This window comes from Urocampus carinirostris, chromosome 3 (assembly GCF_059441175.1).
Source record: "Urocampus carinirostris isolate Australia breed hairy pipefish chromosome 3, RoL_Ucar_1.0, whole genome shotgun sequence".
NCBI lineage: Eukaryota > Metazoa > Chordata > Actinopteri > Syngnathiformes > Syngnathidae > Urocampus > Urocampus carinirostris.
In genome coordinates, this window is record NC_142351.1 from 37,881,402 (window position 1) to 37,905,124 (window position 23,723).

The window sequence follows — 23,723 nt, forward strand, 5'->3', positions numbered from 1 at the left end:
ACAGAAGAGTCGCACTCAGGACAGGCCTCTACAGAAGAGTCGCACTCAGGACAGGCCTCTACAGAAGAGTCGCACTCAGGACAGGCCTCTACAGAAGAGTCGCACCCAGGTCAGGCCGATGCAGAAGAGTCGTACTCAGGTCAGGCCGATGCAGAAGAGTCGCACTCAGGTCAGGCCGATGCAGAAGAGTCGCACTCAGGTCAGGCCGATGCAGAAGAGTCGCACTCAGGTCAGGCCGATGCAGAAGAGTCGCACTCAGGTCAGGCCGATGCAGAAGAGTCGCACTCTGGGGGTTCGGGTGCAGAAGAGTCGCACTCTGGGGGTTCGGGTTCAGAAGAGTCGCACTCTGGGGGTTCGGGTTCAGAAGAGTCAGACTCTGGGGGTTCGGGTTCAGAAGAGTCAGACTCTGGGGGTTCGGGTTCAGAAGAGTCAGACTCTGGGGGTTCGGGTTCAGAAGAGTCAGACTCTGGGGGTTCGGGTTCAGAAGAGTCAGACTCAGGGGGTTCGGGTTCAGAGTGGCGATTCAGACAGGACAGGCGGAATCAGAACAGGCAAGACATGAGAGGGTCAAAATCAAAACAGACAAGACATGAGAGAGTCAAAATCAAAACAGACAAGACATGAGAGAGTCAAAATCAAAACAGACAAGACATGAGAGAGTCAAAATCAGAACAGACAAGACATAAGAGAGTCAAAATCAGAACAGACAAGACATGAGAGAGTCAAAATCAGAACAGACAAAACAGGAGGAGCGGAGTCGGAGTCGGCCCGACGGGCAGCGGAGTCGGAGTCGGCCCGACGGGCAGCAGAGTCGGAGTCGGGCTGGCACGCAGGGGAGACGGAATAGCAGGCAATCGGCACGGGAGTCGGGCAGGCAGGCATGAGAGTTGAACAGGCAGGCGTCAATTCTTCCCGGGACCCCATTCGAGGCACAGCAAGGGCCACGACGGGCGGGGCCGTGGTTCGAACGGGCAGGGAAGGCCAACTCAGTAGGCGCCTGCCGAACTGCGCTCTCCAGCTCTCCCCAAGTCGCGCTGGGATCGTTCGCTGAGTTCTATTTGTTGGCTGGTTCATTCTGTCACGAGACGTGGTGGCGTGGAAGGTGACCGGACCAGAACGGAGGCAGGAGGCATGAAGGGAGAACTCAAATGCGTTGACGATCCATAGGTTTTATTTAATAAAATAAAAGTCGCCCAATACTCCGAGGCAAAACAGAACAATACAGAGTTCCTCCGGCACGAACTCAACAGGACAAGGCATAACAGACTAAAACATGACAAGGCATAACAGACTAAAACAGGACAAGCATAACAGACCGGGATTGTGTATAAGAGTAATGAACCAGCACCCGCCAAACCCAAAATCCAGCCTTAAATAGCAGAACAGCAATCAGCTGATCTGCTTCAGCTTGAGTTCGGGGGCGTGGCATACTGGTCGTCATGGCGACCGTGACAGAGGTTTTAAAATCAGTTTAAATTTTAATCTGACATTGCCTTATCCCGCTCTGCATCCACTCGCTACTCCACTGTACCAGCTCACGTTACGTCACACCAAAGGTGATAAGTTCATTTTTCCGTTGCATGTGTGTTTATTTATAATAGTCACTCATATGCATGTATTGTATGAGTCAAGTCAAGTCATTTTTATTTGTATAGCCCTTAATCATCTCAAAGGGTTGCACAGACTGCAGACTATTTATAAGTAGTCCTTACGATATACTATTTTACTATTTTGTCTGGGTTCATAATGCATTAGCTAATTACGGCAATTCCACTTTACTATTCCCACTTCAGAACAGATAAAGGTCGTAACCAGGGGTCTTCTGTACTTGATTGTTATGTTGATTATTTGGTGCATTAATAACAGTAAATTGGTTTAGTTTTTTACTATTGAATCAATCATTTTACATATACAGTTATTGATGTACTGGTTTTGTCTGAAAATGCGAAAAAAAAAAAAAAGATCAGTATAGTTTGCAAAGTAAGAGTAAATCTCAATTTTCCAGTAGACTTAACAAACAACAGTTAAAATGACATTTTCACATTATTGATTGGCCAAATGTTTCTAAAAGTAACGTCCACATGTGCGCTGAGCAATAATATACATGTCTTAGAGAATCACACTATCAACTGATCAAGGAAGCATGTGTGAAAATGCATTTATTGTTGGAATAATAAAAATCAGGGATTTGAAGAATTTCCAATTGAAAAGTATAAGGATAAACTCCTTAGAATAGTTCGTGAAAAAACAACACAAAACGATCAGTCAACAGAATTAAAAAAAGAGTTTTTTAAAGGACAAATATCCTGTGATTTTAACTCCCTTTCACAATAGACTATAGGCACTGATTGGAGAAAAAAAAACTCTTCGTTGACCATGTTTTAAGTGAGTAATTATTGTCTTAATACAGCCATAAGCCCCAAAAGTTCGATTCAAATAAAAACAAATGACTACAGTACATCTTCTAAACCAAATATTCCAAAGGTGTCGCCTGCAGGGATGCAGACAGGAAATGACTAAACTTCCTCATTATGTGGTGTCAACGTTCAGCTTGCGTCAGCTATACCTGCCTACCTGGTCGATCCACCGCCATACAGTACATACATATATACTAACTCAGCAGATAAGTAGTTAGCATAAACGGCTACGAGTTCCTAGACAAAAGTGGTTTTTATGCGTGCTTGAGCCTGGCTGACACATGAGAGTCTGTGGGAAGTGCTAACAACTGATCCGATCATGTTCGGCCTTATGACAAAACGCAATTGAGTGAATTTTGCTTTACATCAAACTCCAGTATTCACTTCAAATATTTTTTTTAATTGACGTCATAAATTTGTCTTGAAATTCCCTGAAAAGCCGTTCAATGTTCTGACCGTGCCTGTAACTTCCTTTCATGTTGACCATCTATGACTTAAAGTGTCAGTATGTGATAACTAACCACTAAAAGTAGCTTCCAAAGGAGATGAAGTGTGTGTATTTTAAGTTAACGCACTACCAAAGTCTGAAGTAAAGCATTTGGCCAAATTTGGTAGACTAATTCCATTTTTCTTGCGTGAACATAATATAAATCTAGCGAGCAGCAGGACATGAAAGCTGAGGTTAATTCCCACTGACAACAAAAGACTGAGTGGGCTGTATACACCCGGAGCAGCTGAAAAGAGCCAAAAGCTGGTGTTGGTCAGAGCTGTTGGAAGTGGCTAACTTCATCTACTAGCAGCAGAATCTATGATAAAGGTCAGTCAAAGATTGCAGAAAGCCATCGCCTGCTGCCAAGTACCTAACATGAGTGGCCAGAGAAAGAAACAGTAGAAAAAAGCACCAGACGCCTGAATTACTACACATAGTAACGTTTGCCAAAGTGAGCAGCTGTGGAATGATAGTGACACTGAAAGATTCAGCAGGAGCAGCTAACGATAACAATAACGGCTATCGGCGAACCATAGCCTGCAGCCAAGTGGCTAACATTAGGTGCTAGAATTGAATTGTCTTCATTGTCATTGATATCAACATTGTGAAACATTGTATGCCACAAGATTAGACATGGCAATTCAGGCTAAACATGTAATAATGGGTTTAAAGAGGAAAAAAAACATAAAAGACTATCAAGGAAAAAAGGAAGAAAAAGGAAAATAAAAATACAACTTAAAGCTAAGGAAAGGGGACGTGGGGGTAGTAGAAGATGCCTTAATATTGAAACTTGCATGACTAATTGTGGAATGACAGTAACAATAAAGGATGAAACAAGCTTTATTTTCAATAACGGCGAGCCGGTGGCTACCATGAATGGCTAGAGAAGAAAAAAGTGTGAAAAGGGTAGAAGATAATTGAATGGCAGAACTCCAGCTGGAGCGAAAGTAAACACTAAAGGACAATACATAAACAACTAAAAATAACAATGGCGGCTAGCAGCGAGCAGTAGCTTGCAGCCAAGTGGCTAACATGAGTGGCTAGAAATAGAAACAGAAAAAAATTGGAATATATCTGCATCATTGGACGCAGCGGCCATTGGGCTCAGCTATGGGCGGTAAGTGACTGTTGAGTGCTAAAAGCACCAGTCCAACAGGCTAACTTCGCAAGAAGGTCTTCCATGTAAGAAAATGGTGGCCAAACATGTCGTCTTGTTTGAGTTGTGTTAAAATTAAGATGTTCAAATCCTACGAGTCTTTTAAATATGTTTATGAGATCATACATTCTTCTTCATTATTAATAGTGCTTTATCTAAATGAATGAAGGCTTTTTACACCCCTGGGGTTGCTGTTTAATACACACTGGGGCTTCAAGTCAATCTAACAGATAAAAAGCCCAAATTGCTTCAAGCAGAACCCAAGATTGAAATGGTTTAGTAAACAAAAAGAGAAAAATACAGTATGTAAATGGCTCCATTTTTTTAAATTAAGGAGAAAATCTGAATGAGTTTGCCTAATATACAGCCCAACTACTTGGGTCACTTTTGGATGTTTTAGGATATGTTGGTTTAACAGCAGAAGAAAAATCTCTGTCCTAGTTTTCTTGGATTCCAACAGTTGTTTTTTTCAGATTTTTCTCCATTCATCTTCAACTGATTGACTGTCCCTTTAAGCTCTCACGACAGGATCTGAACAAAGATGTGCTGTAGCAAATATCGAGTCCCAAACCGGGCAGAACTCAGCACAGTGGCTCAAGTCTGTTACAGTGGGGTGAGACCTACTAGGGTGGGTGAGTTGTGTGTACATGCGAAATCACAACAGCGCACTAATTGCGTTGTCCATACACACGCACACACACATACACATGCACACACACGCACGCACCATTATTATTCAGCGAGCACATGTCAATTTTCAAATTTTCAATCAGATAGTTGTAAGACTGCAAAAAAAAATATTTTTACTATTAATTCATCTATTGATTATGTTGTTGATTCATCAAATAGCTAGTGCTACTGTAGTGTGTCTGACGCCTGCTGTGCATAAACACATTGGGATATTCAAATTTAAATTTCAAATTTTGGAAAAGAAAAATAGCAGTTTTGGTTACAAACGTTCTGAGATTTGATGGCACCCTGGATAAAACATATTAGAATATACAGCTTACATAACTTTTGCATTATGAGGTTTCCCTCCCCGTCAGCGCAGCAACGTGTACCAGCTACTAAGAACTGGTAAGCATCCAGACTATCGATTAGCGTCGGTGTATGGGGATGCTCAGTTTACAATATAGTCAGACGGACCCGACTATTTGGTTAGATCTGTGAATATGACAGAAGAAAGACGGTATAGGTCAGTAGCTAGCCCTGCTAATGCTATCCTCAGTTTCTCTATATAAGTGCCCTTTGTGCTTACAAACAAAGTGAGCCAACTCATCCAACAGCTGCACAATATTCATTTGACTAGTCATTGCCAATGGCGTTGAATAGTACAGCCTTTCTTTGTTGTTGTCTACCGTTTACTGGCCTCACCCACGGGGAGTACTGTTTACTATGCTTTACTGCCGCCCGTCATGGCGTTGTCACGTGGTTAAGTCACGTGTGTTCAAAGGGTCAATACAAAAATCGTGAGTAAAAGGAAAATATTCCGCGATCAATAATCCCTATACTGCTGCGAGCAAGGGCCGGCAGGGCTTTTTTTTCGTCGGGCTTGGGGGCTCTTTTTTGTCGTTCTGTCCGCCAAAAAACGAGCAGTACTCATGCGGCCGCAATCTATTAACCCCTATGTATATTGGTGTGAGCAGGGACTGGCAGAGAGCAGATTTTGTCTGGCCCCTTTTTCACCGTTATTTCCACCTAAAGCAAACTACATTCATTCGGCCGCCACCTATTATCTTTAATACCTTATTGTTGTGAGCAGGGTCCAGGAAATTAACTTTTGCCAGGAGGCGTGCCATTTATTGAAATGCAGTTCTGAAAGAGGTTTTTTTTTTCTCCCCATTACCGGCGATAAACGAGGGATTAAAGTATAAAGGTGGATTGACCAACAAATATCCATTTTAGAAAAAATATTCGATTTTAGTTAACCACAAGTTGTGACAAGTTTTCCCCAAATTTCAAGAAACTGAGTGTTCTATAATGGAGGACCATACAAAGACAAATTCCGGGTTAAAAAATCCTGAACCTTACAAGCAGCAAGACGACACGGCTGCTGTGTGGGATGCCAACAAAAATTGACAACAGCCGGCGAAAAAAAACGCAGACCATTTCACATGTAAACGCCAAAAAAGCCTGGACCTTTGCCCTCCAAGTGTCTATGAGACTGACTTTCCTATTACCATCAACAGCTCTCATGTAGAAATTTGATCGACCGCAATAAATTGGGTCCTAAGATTGTTGTGCAGAGTATTTTGTGTTATTTTGAATCTCTATTAATCATTCTTTGTGTCATAACGCACACTTGTTTCAGTCCTGTTGTAAATATGGACCCTTGAAAAAAAGAAGAACCGTATTTTCTGGAGTACAAAGAGCACTGGATTATAAGGCTCATGTATCAGTTTTTAGAGTTTATTACTTTTGCAAAGAACACATTTTCATGTCTTTCTTGGAATTTGCTGAGTCGATGTGAAGTGATTTTACGTTTAAAATTTCATCATTTTATCTCAAAAATATGAATATGAACCTTCTGTATTGGTCTGTAAAATTTGGTAAATGTCTTTCAATGATATGGGTCCAGCAACCTGCTGTTTTTTGCGGCCTGTAAAGTGCAAAATATTATTAGATTACCCTATCGTATCTTATCTTAAAGAGCATTGTTGAATTTCTGGCAAATTTGGGAAGTTTGGGTGTATTTTATAGTCTGAGAAATACGATATAACCTTATCAAGTAAACTAAGGTAAACATGTAAATTGTTTTGTAAAAGGTATCTATCTATCTATCTATCTATTTACCTTGGTCATATCCCACAAGAGGGGTGACCAACAGCAAGACAAATACATACAATAACAAAGAAAATAAAAAAGGGAAAAAAAAAAACAAAAAACACACACAAACATTTTTGGACCATGGCCAACCCAAATGCCCAAACACCCAAACAAGTTAGGCACCTCAAGTTGGTAATGCTTTCGTCCCTCCAGATGAAACGGGACACAAGAAAGTGGCCATGTCACTCGGGTCAGGGTGACACAACACACTCTTTGGTTCAACAGCAGAGACCAACAGCTTTCACTGGTTTAACCCTGCCGCATCATACAGGTGCCCAGCCCATCCCTTAGAACGCGTCCAAACATCCCACTATCCTTTTACAACACCACTCCACTCATTCCTATCACCAACAAGAGCTCTAGCTTCCACTAGATTTAGACCTCAAAAGGTATACCGTATTTTCCGCACTATAAGGCGCACCTAAAAGCCTTTATTTTTTTCAAAAGCTGACCATGCGCCTTATAATACAGTGCGCCTTATATATGGATCAATATTAAGTCGCAAAGTCTTGCAACTAAGGCAAGCAGCCGCCGACTAGATTTTCCCCCGAAGGCAAAGTAGCCCGCGGTGTATGCTGGGATTTATATACCGGCGTTTCATTTCCTAACCAATGTGTTAATCATCATTTGAATCAGTCACTGTAGGCAAAAGTTATTCGGAGGTAAAGGGGGCGGATCCTTTTTATCATTTACAGGCTGGCATAGGCTAAAGGGGCGAAACAAAGCCTGCAATTGGCCGAAAAAGATGAATGTGAATCACACGCTGGGTTGCACTACGGCATAGAGAAAACATTTTTTACTCTTCTGTATTCGTAAATATTTTACTCTCCTGGATTTACTACACTCACGGTTGTAAGAAGACCATGGTTACGTATCATTAATGAACGTGAAGGCTGCAAGAGAACTTGGGTGAGCTATGCGGCTTTATATTTTCCCGGTATCTTGTTTTAGAACGATCTTGATGTTTCTGTGATTAATCCATTTTTAAACTAAATTCAATTCAAAGTGTTTATTCAATATGCACAGTAAAGAACCCCGTTTCCCTGCACAATAAAATTTTTACTTTGCTGTCCACACAGTTGCCAGCAAAAAATAAAATGGAAACTAAGAAATGTTTGGCATTTCTTGAATCCCAAGACTTTAACCTTCCGAATGATATTAGGAACGATGCATTTGAGTGATTGGTGACATCGTACAGACACTGTTTCCGTACATGCCTGAGACACGTATTTGCTTCTTAGCAAGCTTTCGGAATGTTAAGGGGGTAATAAGTTCGACTGAACTATCTGACTGTTTTGTCGACGTTCCCATTGTAGCGCCTTATAATCCGGTGCGCCTTATGTATGGAAAATATAGGACCAAAAACTATTTTTTGGGGGTGCGCCCTATAACCCGGTGCGCCTTATAGTGCGGAAAATACGGTACATGAATGAAAATAAAGTACTTTTTTACTAATCTGCATCTTAGTATTCTAAAAAGATGAAAGAATTAAGCAAAATTCTTTTAAATACAATTAAAGCATGGATATTTGTTTTGGGGGCTAAAAGTGTTCAGTTTAAAGATGTAGTATTTAAAGGCTGACTTCAAGTGAATTTCCTGTTTTCTCCTTTTTGGTTGCGTAAAAAGTATACTTAAATGTAAATCAAGTACCTTAAAATAAAAGTGACACTTCAGGATAAACATAATAAAAGAGCTAAAAGAGAAAAAATAAGATGAAAAAGAGTGTCTGGATAAAAGGGCAAATTTCTACAAGGTACTGTTTAAATCTAGGCTTAAAACACATTTGTATTCTATAGCTATTCTTTCACGTTGACAATATTTGCGCGTTATTTGTTATTGCAACATCCATTGCAGCCTGATCATCCTGGAAGGGGAATTACCTCATGTGCCGTCCCTTCTTAAGTTCTTTATTTTCCTCATGTTGAGGTTTTTGAGTTTTTCCTTGCCCTCATGTAGGTTTTAGATCAGGGGATGGTGCAATAATAGTCTGAAGTTTGCAATAATCTGTGCAGACCTTTGAGACTCCTTGTGATAAAGAGCTATACGAATATACTTGACATATATATATATATATATATATATATATATATATATATATATATTTTTTTTTTTTTTTTTTTAAAGAAGAGTATGTATTACTGTTTTGGAAGCAGGTGGGGTGCATAAATTTATCCCGGTTAAATCAAGAGAGTTGCAACAGTTTCAAAATGTGCACTTTAATTTTATTATCAATATTTCTTTATTTTAAATACTTTCCTCTTGACATGAACATTGGCATTACAGAGGCAAGCCTTTATTCATGTGGACAGGTTGGGACCTGCTTTATTTTGAACTGACCGTCCAAGTGTCGTCCCTCAGATAAACAGACTGGAAGAAATGAAAAAAAAAAAAAAAAAAAGAAAAAAAGAAAAAAAAACTAGGTAACACTTTTTTGGGGTGCACAGGTGTGTGCAGCCATCCCCCGAGGCTCATAAATTTTCACACCGGCTGATTGGAGTGTGCCAAATGCTCCCGGCCGTGCAAAATAAATGAATGCCTCAAAAGGCTTGACTTATCTTCTTCTAAATCAAAGGCGTCGCTAAAAGACATTGTTACTCTATTGCGCACTAGGTGGTCCTTTTAATAGTCTCAGCTTTCAACAAGTTCATGTCCAATTTCAAGGCCCTCGATCTCCCTCCTCCCCCAAGCAGATAAGACCCTTGGATACTCTCAGACACTTGCACATTCCCAACATGACTTGAACTCACATTCCTCTCAAATGAACTGCTAAGCCCGGGCCGAAGAGACATGCAAAAAAAAAAAAAAAAAAAAAGGAAAAACGTGCGGACAGGTAGCTATTACGGACAGCTGGGATCTCCGCTATTCAGAATATCCAACAATTGCACACAACAAATGTGTTTACAAAATAATATTAGTACTTTGAAAGGTTAAAGCTTTTCATATAAACAAACAAAAGGTCATCATATATATATATATATATATATATATATATATATATATGGTATAATACATCTTGGTATGACTTGGGAGACTGTAAAAATGCTAGGGCAATTCATACTCTGAAAATGATTATTTCACAGACCAGACATTACATCGCATTGAGTCATCACTTGTGCAGACAGTCACCTATGCAAAGTATCTTTTGTCAGACTTGGATTGAGTCAGAGTCCATTAATACTTGTAAGTATCAATTGTTAGGGTTGCAAGATTAGACCGATAACCAAATAGGGCGCTACAATTAAAAACCAGATTAAAAAAAAGGATAATTAGTCACTTGAAGACATTGTTATAATATTCCATTTTCATTTACCACTACTTGTTAGATTCTTAGCATTTGTTTACCATTAAAATCAATTTTGAATTTTTTATGGAAGAAGCAGAATTTGGTAGCGTCTTCTCGCTGCCTTTTCATAATGTTGTCCGGCCCTGTACATTGTTTTTGTTTTGTTTTGTTGAGAATTCTGTTGTTGTTTTAAAATTTCTTTCTAAAGCCGTAGTTGGCCAAACATTAAGTCAAGTCAAGTCAAATTTATTTATATAGCCCTTAATCACATAAATGTCTCAAAGGACTGCACAGGATTACAATGACACAATTACCTGATCTTAAACCAACATGCGGGCAAGGAACAACTCAAAACCTCAGCGTGAGGAAAAAGGGAAACCTTGAGAATGGACATTACATTGTCCGATGTAGTTTCCTCTCTCTGCATCTGCATTTGATTATTTGGTTTGAATTTTTATTTTAGCTACAAAAGTTAGGGTCTGGCATACCTCCCACCACCAGAGGGCCGCAACTGGCGTTTTGAACTGGACACAGTGTGTCCAATAATCACACACTTGTAATCATTCTGAAGCCTTTTGTTCAGCAAAGTTATGTGGGTTTGAGTTCGCCTGGCATCCCTCTTGTGTTATTTTCACATCCATGCCAGGTTTGTTTGTTGTTCAGTCTTTATTACTTTGATCCCCGCATTTTCCATTTCCGGTTATGGTTTCTAATTTAATTTTGTCAAGTTTGGTTTCTTGTTTGGGCATTTTGTTAGTCGTTAAGTACCTACTTGTTTCTTTGGTACCTGGGTCCTGATTTTTGTTAATAAATACTCTCCTTGTTTTGAGTAACTCTGCCTGAAGTCCCTGCCTCCCCTACATGGGTTCATCATCGTTACAACCATCGACTCATAACAAGTGTACTGGTAATATGTATCTGGATAATGAGTGGTATAGTTTACTTAGCCAAGGCATGTGCTTACAGCAAGGGGACATTGTGTATTATCAAGCAACCCCTAATTTTCAAAAAACTATATTAAAAAACTAATAGTAATTTGAATAGTATGCAAAAATACATGAACTATCATATAAACATGTATTTTAAAATGCTCGTAGTCAAGATATTTGTATTTATTTTGCATAACATGACTGAGGCTCATTAAAAGACGAAAACCCTGTGAAAAGCTGGGCAAAAATGGTGCCGTATGATCACTGTAGCCGCCATAGTTTTTAATGTTTCTGCTCTGTAGCACTTGTTTTTGGTTGCGCTAGTGGTCAAATATCAGTGTAAGAATGAATGCACTTGCATGAGGTTCTAAATTATTTATGTAGTGATGCTCATTACAATTGTCAGTTATCTCTGACAGTCAGTTTTGATTAATAATAAAAAAATACCTCAATATAGCATGTAGTTTGTTTTTTGGCATCGTTCTATATTACAAGATTGTATTGGATATTGAAAAACCATGCATCTCTATTAATCGTGCAACAAGACGCGTCGGACGAGAATACCCCCTGGAGCTTCTAGATAAGACGCATGTAAAATATCTGAGCTGTGTAATTTTCATAAGAAGCTCTCACGCAGCGTCAACATACCCCAGACGTGCACTTACCTGCCCTGCTGTGCAACACCAAAACCAGTATTATCAGTAGCGGTATTAAGATCACAGGAGAAAACACTCCTAATACTGCAAGCTGTTTAGTGACAAGGCAAAGTGAAATGGAAATATTCCCTTCATTTTCAATGACAACAGCCAGGTTAAGTCAATGTGTGTGTTGCGACACGACAGAAAAGAAAAATAAATGAGAAAATACAAAAACTACAAATGCAATTAAGAATCTCAGGAATCCTGAAGACAAGCAATACAAGCAGAATTTTTGTTAAAGAAATTGCATATTTTATGTCAGGAGATGAGACATGACCGTGGAGTGAAGAAGAATTGGGCGGTAGGGGGGTGGCAGTCCGAAGTCAAAGTCAGAAGTTTGAACGTAGTGCGGATGTGAAATCGCAAAGCACTGGTTTTTTTTTCAAGGTTGTGTTCAGAGTGACGGAGTTTTGGCCAACCACAATTGTTACTGGGGCAGCACGGCGGCACGGTGGTTAGCACGGCGGCACGCTTCCTGTGCGGAGTTTGCATGTTCTCCCCGTGCTTGCGTGGGTTTCCTCCGAGCATTCCGGTTTCCTCCCACATTCCAAAAACATGGTTAATTGGCCGGTCAAAAATTGTCTCTAGGTGTGAATGAGCGAGCGAATTGTCTGTCCCTGTGTGCCCTGCGACTGGCTGGCAACCAGTTCAGGGTGTCCCCTGCCCACTGCCCGGAGATGGCTTGGATGGGCTCCAGCACCCCCGCGGCCCTACTGAGGATGAGCGGTCCTGATAAAGGATGGACAGTTGTTACTGTTCGAATTTTAAAAGCGCCGACCAATCAGAGGCCAGTTTGCTAGAGACACACTATGCCACACCCACTATGTGAGCTCATTGAGTGTTAAGTTTGGGAACCATTGTTGTATTTAGATTGTTCATAAGAAAAATAATCCCTAAAATAACCAATATAACACTATTCTATTATTTTGCGGTTATTATAGTAAAAAGATAAAAGGCACCCCCAAAAAATTAAATTGCCTATTTTAAATAATTTGGCCCATTTCTAACCCTATAAACCTGTACCTGGTAATTTTTACCTAAATGCCTAAAAAGGTGCCCCCAATGTAAAACTGAAGCTGTATTTGAACCATTTGGAATATCAGCATAGTTTTGGTTTCCTTTTGAAAACACTTTAAAATGTTCTCCTCCACAGTCAAAATCTGTTTAGGTACTACTGGCACTGAAATACGGAAGTTTAAATGCATACAAAAAAGACAGAGTTTGTGTCCGCCAATTTTTTCTCGCCATGACTCTGCCTGGAAAAATCAATGTGGCACAGTGGTGGGACTGAATAACGAAACAGGACTACAGCCCAAAGCATTCCTTAGGTCCACCTCAAGTTTGACAATACTACAAAAAATAAACTTTTTTTTTTCATTAGAGGTCCAGGCAAACCAAAAGTGCCATTTAAGTGACCCTTTGGAAAAGGGCTTTTATTCTGGAATGTTCAACACAAAACATGATCTTGGGCTCGAATGATATGTAAGAATTGGTACTATCTTAACCACCATACAGATTTGTAAAATAAAAAAATTAGTTGGTGTAAGAACGCCTTGCTATTGTTGCACGGAAACCGCAACCCCCTTCTTTAACACGTGGGGGACGCAGTGAACTCATTTTTTTGCTGAGAGCGGTTTTAAAAACATGAAAAAGCAACATTATGTAGGGAGCAGTGTGTACTGATGCTTACTCATTTTACGACTCTTTCAAACGTAAAACTAGTGTTTGGAAATCTTTGCTTTATGCAGAGGACTGGTACTGATAGGTCAATTCAGCCGAACGCTTTGATGTGATTGGAATGAATAATAGAGAAAAATGATGATGGATCATGAAATTGTGTCAAGTTATCTTTATAATAATAATAATAATAATTTCCTTTGTATTGTCATTCTTTGTAAGAACGAAATGACGATACACCTGACCCGTTGTAGCGAGCCGATGCAGCCGCAGCCAACAGAGGGCGCCGCCATTTTACCAATGTTATAAGTCTTAGGTATGACTTGGCCGAGGCGCGAACCAGCGACCTCCCAGTCTCAAAGCGGGCGCCTTACCATCTAAGCTACTGAGCTGTTTGTATACCACTTAATCACAAAGAGTCTCAAAGGGCTGCACAGACCACAGATTACTGCAAACTACCCACTATTATTACACCATCCCTCGATCTAAGACCTACATCAGGGCAAGGAAAAAATCAAAAACCTCAACATGAGGAAAATAAAGAAACCTTAAGAATAGAATAGAATTTACTTTTATTGTCATTCTTTGTAACAATGCACACAGAACGAAATGTCGATACAGCTGACCTGTACAGTAAAACTGTAGCGAGCCGATGCAGCCATTTTTAGTCAATAGGTGACCAAACCCCCCAATTCCAACCCTTAAGTAGGGAGCGCCAAGTGGGGAGGCAATGAGTACCAATGTTGTAAGTCTTAGGTATGACTCGGCCAGGGCTTGAACCAGCGACCTTCCAGTCTCAGAGCGGGCGCCCTACCATCTAGGCTACCGAGCTGGTTAATGGAGAAGGGACTGCACAAGAGGTAATGCCCCCTTCTTAGATGACCAGGCTGCAATGGATGTTGCAATAACCGACAATACAAAGATATTGTCAACATGAAATATAGGTCATTCATAAGCTATAGAACATAAGTGTGTTTAAAGCTTAGATTTAAACCGTTCCACTAAGGTTGCAGATCGAATCTCAGAGGGCAGAGCTTTCTACAGCACCCGGGCCCGAATGGAGAACGCTCTCGAACCTGCAGTTCTCTCCTTGGCTCTTGGGATCACTAGTAGACCGAACATTTATGAGGCTAAAATAGTGGATACCATATTTTTTATTCGCCGCTGTTTGACTTAAATACTTGCTGTGCCTGCAAACATAATTTTATCTTAAAATGTGTGGTATCATTCGAATCAGAGTAAACTTAGTGTTTTAACTGTACATAACATGCTCTGGAATGCTTTAAGTTGTTCTGTACATATTGAATTTTCCTCGGCTCTGACGCCACTGACCCATGGGAAGGCTGAAGAAAAAGTCAAATAATGTCTTTACTTACTATTGCAAAATAAAAATAACCTAAATCATCGGCCATATGAAATGATTTCGCTTATTTAAAAGCAATAGTTTTCTTATTCAAGTATTACGAAATAATTTAATTCAACAAAAGTATCTGCTATTTTTTATGAATTTTAATTGTTATTTTTTATTGTAATGAACTAAAAATACTGAAAATGACAAATTATCTGACATAAAATAATATTACACATTTTTATGGACTATTTTTCTTATCTTATTTTCTAAAATCCCATGACCCAAGGGAGGACAAGAGGCTGGAAATTAAGGAATTAATTTAAGAAAATACTTAAAATGACAAATTAACTGATATATTTAATGTTTTTGCTAGAATTGAAGGACTATGTTCTTAGCTTAGTGAAAAATAATTATTTTTTATTGATTGAAAATAATTTCAAATAATTATCTGCAACATTAATTTTGCTTATTTTTAAGAATAAATTTTATACTAAGAAAGAAAATAACTTCTAATGATCAAAATGATTTGCCATATAAAATAATTGACTATTTTTAAGGACTATTTTTCTTTGTTCAATATTAAAGAATAATAATGAAAAAGACAAATTATCTGACATGTTGAATAACTTTGCTAATTATTTAAAAGATTATTGTTTTCTAAAGACAAAAATGATCTGCTATTTTATTTTTGAGGGTTATATTTCTTATTTCAGTCAAAAAAAAAATACATAACCTACCCACTTTATCTGCCATATATTTTTTGTTTTATTTTTCTAATTTTCGTAAAACAAGTATCCTAAAATTACCAGAATTATTTACCATGTTAAGCAATTCTGCCAATTTTTAAGGATTATTTTTCTTACTTTGTAAAAAGATAACTTAAAAGGATCAACATTATCTCCAACATCTAATAATGTTGCTCTAATAAAAATGAATACGGTAAATAATATTTCAAAAATATAACAACAATCGTCTATTTTTTTCTTATTATATCATTTTCACATGTATTTTCAAGTAGTAGTTTGTGAATTGTACTATATATTTATAATTTCAACTCATGTGTACCTCTCAGCCAAGGCACGTGTGAGTATTAGAGCTCCATTATGTTTAGGAGTGACGTTTTTTTACATCATGAACACACCCATAATCCTTTGCACTTTCTGCAATATTATTGCTCATAACAGTCTCTTGTCATTAGTTATCACTGACAAAGTAAGTTTATTTTCCAATGATATTCACGTGCAATTTGCAAGTACTATTTTGAACCTGGAGAAACCATTGCCCTCATACATTGCTATTGGAACAGCCACTCTTAACAAGACAAACTTTATGCACAATTTTGCGCAACTACCCAGAATTCTCATTCTTGCATTACAGCACTGATGTAAGTATGAATGCTTGTTTGTCCCGTATGTCTCGTGTCATTACCCGAGACCATGCTGACATTTCATACATCTTTATATGGAATACCTGAAATCTGCAAGCAGCCTCTCTTTAATGCTGCCTATGGGCGAGAGTGTCAAAATCCTGCAGCGCGTCCTGCATTGAGGAACTCCCTTTTCCATCGCTGCCTCCTCTTCAGTCTGTCAGCCCTCCTCCTTTCTTGTATTGAGAAAATCTTCCAATTCTGCTCAGGTTAATGGTAGACGGAAAGGTTATAGGCTCATAATGCAGATTTCCAGACTGCTTCAGTGTCTTCTTGCTCTTTCTCCCCCTCTGTCCCTCCCTCTCTCTTTTTTTTGCTTGCTTCCTCTCATTCTACTCCTCCCTTTCTCGCCCTCCCGTAACTTGAAACTGTCTGACTTGTGGCTGAGCACCTGCACCTAGATGGAAAGACAGGCAATAATCCCATTGGGAACAGACTATTGCCAGTTTTCCGATTATGTAAAGCCATGTCAGCTAGCACAATAATCGGATTAAGGTCTTGGTCTGACTGAGTATTATGATTGAAATCTGGGATATTATACCCCAAAGCGCTTTAGGATTTGTGGTGCAGAGACGAATGATACGCGCAAACTTACACTTCCCCGCTTAAAAAAGCCTGATGTGTATTGGTTGATTTCCCTGGTGCTTTGTTTTATTTTCTGCCACCACAGTGATGCGACAGTCATATCCATTCATATATAGTGCCCATGCTTCTGATAAGCAATGTTAAACAATATTTAGATATTGATTTTAAATATATTTTGTAGGTCCCCAGAGGCAAATGTATTTTAACCGGCTGTACTGGGTGGAAAAACACTATAAATTAAATTACAAATACAGCAAAATGACCACGTGGGAACAATGAGGGAAGACTGACTGACTGGATCAGCGGGGCTGTTGTTTAGCAAGGTGATGGCAGCAGGGATCAGGGTTTTCCCCGAGGCGGGCCCTCCTGAAGCTTATTTTACTGTATCTGCTGCCTGATGGTAGTGGGATGAATTTCTGGTGTAGTGGACAAGGGAATTGTTTTGGCATGGATGGAGGGGAAGTGTCCCCATTAATATCGAGCAATCATTGTGCCAAGATCAAACTTACACGTCCTTGGTGTACAATCATAACTTGGGCTGGTGACACACACACATATATATATATATATATAAATAAATATTTTATTTTGACTTCAAAGGCATTCATTCAGAAAACCAAGAGTCAATTATTGGTCAGTATGTTGTCTTCTGACAATTTGTTTACATGAATTACAAACTAACTATTAGTTGTACTTTAATAAAACTTTTTGAACTTGATATATTCCTATACTATAATGGAACTATAATTGAGTCACAAAAATAAACTAAAAACCAGGGGTCACCAATCTTTTTAGAGGTGTTACAGATTGCCGCAAAGGGCTACCAGTTCAAAATGCAAAAGCAAAATAACTTGTGATTTTATTACTATGCTATTATTATGTTATCAATAAGTTGTAATCAGAAATAAAAAAAAATAGAAGTAAGGTTGAAATAGGCTGGACATGTTCGAATAAACTCTTTTTTCCACCTTTTTGGTCGTTTGGATTGGCGTTGACTAAATCTGAAACAGCTCCTTTCTTACTTTAACCATTTTCATGTTACACTAACAAACAACTCTTCCCTTTTCCCCCTTTCCAGCTTCCTTATGTGTTGCGAGTCCCGTAAAAGTGGTGCTAAATTCCCATCTCGGCCACCACCTCTTTGAACTGTTGTTGTGGTAGGCGCTACAGGTCTTCAAAACTAGGACAGGCTAAGAGATAGTTTCTTCCTCAGGGAACAAATAGGTGTGTGTGCGTGAGTATATATAATTTCCCTTGTCCGTTCCGCTTATCCTCACTAGGGTCATGAGAATGTTGAAGCCCATCCAAACTAACTTCAGGCAGCGGGCAGGGAACACCCTGAACTGGTTGCAAACCAGTCAGAGGGCAAACAGAGACAGACAACTCACTTGCTCATTCATAACTAGGGATAGTGACCAAGAGTCACCAATCCACCTGCCATCATGTTTTGGGGATGTGGGATGAACCGGAGTGCCTGGAGGAAACCCATGCATGCATGGGGAGAACATGCAAACTCCACACAGGGTGACTGCGTTAGCTGGAACCATCCAGCCACCATAACTATATATATATATATATATATATACACATTACACAGAAATGCTTTATCAGAATAGGTGTGAAGAGGTAAAATATTGTTATTAAATTGAAAAATACTAGTGAATATAAATTAAATCTATGAAAATTAGTGTTTACACGGAGACTTTAAAAACCAGACTTAAAAAGGATGACCAAAAGGCTTTTTTTTTTTTTTATTCTGATTTTTCCGTCACGAGTTGCATTACTCGAATTTTGTTTGTAGATTTAGTTCCCCGCCCCCACTTTTTTTTCTGTCCTAGAATGCATATGCAAAAGTGTGCAAAAGTGTTTCATCAGTCAGATTATTTTTCCTGGCTTCAATACCTTTTAATACATGTATCAACATATTCAAATGTTCTTTCTACGAACTCTGCTATGAATCAAAATCTGAAGGCAAATCATAAACATGTCAAAACATAGTAGAAATACAAGGTTAAATGCATACTTGAGTGACATGAATTCAATACCTCCAACTTAGAGTAGCTTCTTCAGTTGATGCATGTGGTATGATGCAACAGCGGCGTGGGGCAAACATTTGCAACCTCTGTTGGTGGAAAGGATAACACGAATAGGGATGATGGAAAACTGTTTTTGCCTACCGATACCTGATAAATCCTGCAATAGGAAACAGATAGATATTTTATTTCAAAAAAAAAAAAAAACGCATGCTCTTTTTGGGAAAAAAACCCCGGCAAAATCTAAATTAATCATTATTTTTTTTATGACGCGCTTTTCAAGACATTGAAGTTGGCTGAACACATAATAAATCAATGATATTGATAAAAACCAAAAGAAACAATTGCAGAATGTAAAAACAAAATACATTCATAATGTGTGTGGGGGGGGGTGTCATTCATGTGAGGTAGTTTATGATGGATAGGCAAGTCTGGGTTGTGTGTCTTTATTTTTCTTTAGAATTTCAATGACATTATAGTTTAGGTAAACATGTACCCAAAAATAGTCTTGGAACACAATAAAAACCCTCAAGTCTTTGTCAAAAATTGACCAACTATCAGATATTGAGTTGATTTGATCCAATGTCCTGTTATTTTGCAGAAACAAAAAGCCCACTTCTCACAAAATGTATTTTTATGTACAATAAAATTCTGCAAAAATAATAGTTTATTTAAAAATAATAATAAACCAAACAGTCTCGCCATAAAAAAAAAAAGAAATTGGGTCGTTTTGTGTCAGGGCCAGAACGGAGACAGGACCCACTTGCATATGTTTCTCTCATTTTTATTGGAAGAAAGGAAAGGGTTGCCCCCATGATCCGGTGATCGCTGGACGCGGGAAGCAGGTCACTCTGAACGCGGAAGTGGGACTTCCGTGGTGAGCGATGCCGGTGTCGGGAACAGAAAAAACAGGTCAGTAGCCGGGACAGGAGAGCAAATACGTGGTCGGAAGCAAGTCGGAAGCCAGGAAAGGAGAGTAGACGTGGTCGGGGACAAAAAAAGTTGAAAGCCAGGACGGGAGAGTAGACGTAGTCGGGATCAAAAGCGGGTCGAAGCCAGGGGGACAGACAGGAGCAAAAAACAGGTCGGAGTCAGGGTCGAAAAAAGGCTTGCCTAGTGTAAACTGAGGTTGGCAGATGGACTGACAAAAGGGGACATATAGGAGTGGGTTTAAATAGGGACAGAGAGCCAATCAGAGTCCGACAACAAATGACAACTGTTCTTCGTAGGGTCCAATGTGCCCTCAGATGGTGTTGCGCGTCATTTCGTTTGTCACATGGGCTAAGTAGCGGATGCCTAGAAGTTTCCTGTATCTCATCTCATCTCCATGGCCTGGATGTTCTACTTCTATAGGACATTAAAATGTTTACAATCTTTCTAACAAGTAGTGTTATTGTACCTGATTGAATATTTGTGAGGCGTCAAAAGTGGCTAAATATTGAGTTTGGTTTTCCTGTCATATTTGGCAGTTTATCTGCCTGATCATTGTGTTCAGGGATGCACATTAATCATTTTAAGCTCTTTATGTTAAAAAAGGACAGTTGTGTGCCAAACTTAACATAAAATTATCACAACAACAAAAAAGAAGTTGCCAAGCAGTGGTTCTCAAATAGTGAGGCTGCATCAAAGGGTGCTTGTTTGACTTAGGGGAACTTTTTTTTTTTACTTCCTTGCTATTGCACCTCCACTACACCAGGGGGCAAGTCAAGTCAGGTCAAGTCAAGTCGTGCTTATTTGTAAATAATAATAATAATAATAATTTCCTTGTATTGTCATTCTGTGTAACAATGTACACAGAACGAAATGTCGATTGCACCTGACCCGTTGTAGCGAGCCGATGCAGCCGCAGCCAACAGAGGGCGCCGCCGACCACTTTTTAAGTCTTAGGAATGACTCGGCCGGGGCGCGAACCACCGACCTCCCAGTCTCAAAGCGGGCGCCTTACCATCTAGGCTACTGAGCTGGTAAAGCCCTTAATCATAGGGAGTCTCAAAAGGCTGCACAGACCAGAGATTATTGCACTGGTTGAATGTTTTGTTGGCATTTAGCATCTGCACAGACTATGATTACGAAGTGTTGACACAAAGTTGAGCAGAACCTCGAGTATTCCCACAAAAACAATATTTTATAGGGATGAAGAGACAGGCGGAGAGAGCCATCGTTAAAGAGAAAAACGATAAGGGGGGCAAGAGGTTGTCCTATTCTATGGGGGAAATGACAGAAAATAATTGAAGAGCCCTATGTTAAAGGAGACACTGTGTAATATTTGACCACTCGATGTCGCTGTATTGTGTAGCGCAACCAAAAACAAGTACTATAAAAAACAAGGAAGAATACAAACTACAGAGACTCAAAGTGACCAGATTGCACTCGATTTCTTGGCAGAAATTATGTCAGTTCACTCAAGGTGAGGCTCATGTAATGTCAAAGAAATAAAAAGATCTCACCCAACTAGTACGGTATTTAAAAAATCCACAATAATATAATACTTCATGTATTTTTGCTTATTTTTCAAATCAGTATGCTTCACCAATAGGAGGTGCTACATAATTCATATGTATAGGACAACTATTGTGATTTAAAGTAGCCAATTTGTTTTATATAACGGTATATAAAGCTGGGGAGTTTATGGTGTCTGTATCAAACCACTTCTCGAGTCTGAATTTTGGTCTGAAATGAAATATATTCAATAGAAATTTGCACACAAATAGTGCAGCAACACATGTAGACAAATATAATACTCACAGGAATTCACATTTGCTCTTGAAACGCCAATTACCAATGTTGAGGACTTATGTCTGGATACTGGATGAAACCTATAACTGGTTGACAGCCAATTATTTGTAGGGTAGGAACGGAAAGCAACCAAATACACAAACATTCACACCTAGGGGTGATTGATATGTCGACAATTACACATAAAGAGGAGTACAAAGCTGTTAAATTGAAGTGGATGGTGTTTTTTTTGGGGGGGGGGCTACCTCTTCCTAGTTTTATTCGGTTTTCTTTAAACGCAGGCACTGCATTGTTATGCACATCTATGACAATTAAAAAATTATAAACACACACATTTAAACAATAGCATTTGTAATATGTATTTTTTAAACACAACTTTCATTTGGAACTAGCAAATCTTCAAATGGAACAAATGAGAAACTCTGGCGTGTGTATGTTTTATTTCATTAACGCTCCATTAACATCCCAAAGAAACAAGGCAATGTACATCATTATCTGCATGATATTTCGATGAAAACAAACACAAAAAAGGAGTGAGATCATTGGCCAGCAATGTTTGACATGGCTTGCTTACCATTTTTCTACAAAAATCTGTTATCAGCCGTTTGTGGCTTTTTTTACGCTCCTTCTGACTTGAAAAGCAAACAAAGATGGTGTCTACGTCAACCAGCCACCACAAGAAAACTTTAGATTAACACTGTTAGTATAAGTGTTACAATATGTTCATTATTGTGCTTGCACAAATGTATCGCATTCAACACTTATTTTAGTAAATAATAATAATAACTTTATCTGCCACAATAAATATTTTTGCTCATTTTAAAGGATTATCCTTCTTATTTTAGTGCAAAGAAATTTTAAATGGCTGAAATTATCTTGCATTTTATATGTTTTTATGGGTTGTTTGTGATGCATTATTTTTTTAACAAAAACTACTTAAAATGACCACTTAAAATGACCCACATTATACGCTGTATTAAATAATTTTGCCAATAGTTTAGGATTATTACTCATTTTAGTCAAACAATAGGAAAAAAATTGTATATAAATAGTTTAATTCTTGTTATTTTTGCAAAGAAATGAAATGTCCCCCAATCTGTTTTTTTCATTTTAATACAATAGACTTTAAATGATCTGCCACGTTAAATACCTTTCTCATTTTTAGGGATTTTTTTTCATGATAGTCGTAAATGAAAAAAACAAAAACCTTTAATAACCAAAACATCTAATTTTAGAAATATTTTCTTGAATTAAATGTGTTATTTTTATTATTACAGTACATTTATGTCATACGACTAAAATTACAGACCATATTAGATATCCCTGAAAAATAGAAACCTCTAATACCTAATGTTACTAGAACAGCAATTCTAATGAGGCCTTATGTATATATTATGCTTTATTGTAATAATGTGTTTATTCTTGTAATTGCATAAAAAGCATCGCATTATACACATATTAGCTGAGCCTCATATATTTGACTCTCAATGAAGTTCGTAACATTGCAGCCTTGTGATGCATATGATTGAAAGTAAAGTGCACTTAGGTACCTGACATGCAAGCACTAGTTCAACATTTCTGATCCATTTGTGCACAACAAAAGAACTCTAGAGCTTCGCTAAACAATGCAATTAAAGAACAGCATCTAAAAACGAAGACAAACAGTCAAAATAGTGGTGAATTTGGATGCTCAGTTAATACCGTTTTACCTGAGATTAGAATTGGAGTAGGGCAGCAAAGGTGATTATGTGGCACTTGGAAAAAATAAAACACTCAACAGGACGACATGAGCGAGTGAAATATAAGTAGTAGGCATGAAAAAAGTTTTACATTTTGACAAATATTCAAAGTTTTTCGACTGAGTTTTTAACCTGTGTATTTATTTTTGCCTAAAGTAGATTTATCACTTAGACCTTAATGTGAAACCCTGCCGTTTATGGTTTACATTTTCAGTATTGCGAAAAAAAAACCATACTGCTGACTGTTACCAATGTTACAGGATGAAAGGATGAATATCACAGAAATGTTATTTTATTTCACAAGTTACTTTGAAGGTACTAAATGAGGCCAAATCCTTATATGAATATTAGAAGGGATGCACGACGATTACGTCACA

General features: G+C 38.6%; 2 protein-coding genes across 7 annotated transcripts in view; both read right to left on the reverse strand.

Annotated features, from left to right (window-relative positions):
* Positions 1–18,998, reverse strand: part of arhgef19 (Rho guanine nucleotide exchange factor 19) — a 40,572-nt gene extending 21,574 nt beyond the window's left edge. Inside the window, exons 1-2 of one of the 3 annotated variants that reach the window (XM_088331699.1) lie at positions 18,884–18,998; positions 16,298–16,454 (exon numbers count right to left, since the gene is read on the reverse strand). The gene's annotated coding sequence lies outside the window, so the exon portion shown is untranslated. Of the gene's footprint in view, positions 1–5,078; positions 5,263–16,297; positions 16,535–18,883 lie in introns of those variants that run through there. The other 2 variants (XM_088331698.1, XM_088331700.1) reach the window with 2 other exon arrangements.
* A 2,847-nt stretch (positions 18,999–21,845) lies between these two features.
* Positions 21,846–23,723, reverse strand: part of plekhm2 (pleckstrin homology and RUN domain containing M2) — a 22,294-nt gene continuing 20,416 nt past the window's right edge. For all 4 annotated transcript variants that reach the window (XM_088331704.1, XM_088331707.1, XM_088331706.1 and 1 more), the window contains one exon: positions 21,846–23,723. This exon is cut by the window's right edge and continues 3,657 nt beyond it. The gene's annotated coding sequence lies outside the window, so the exon portion shown is untranslated.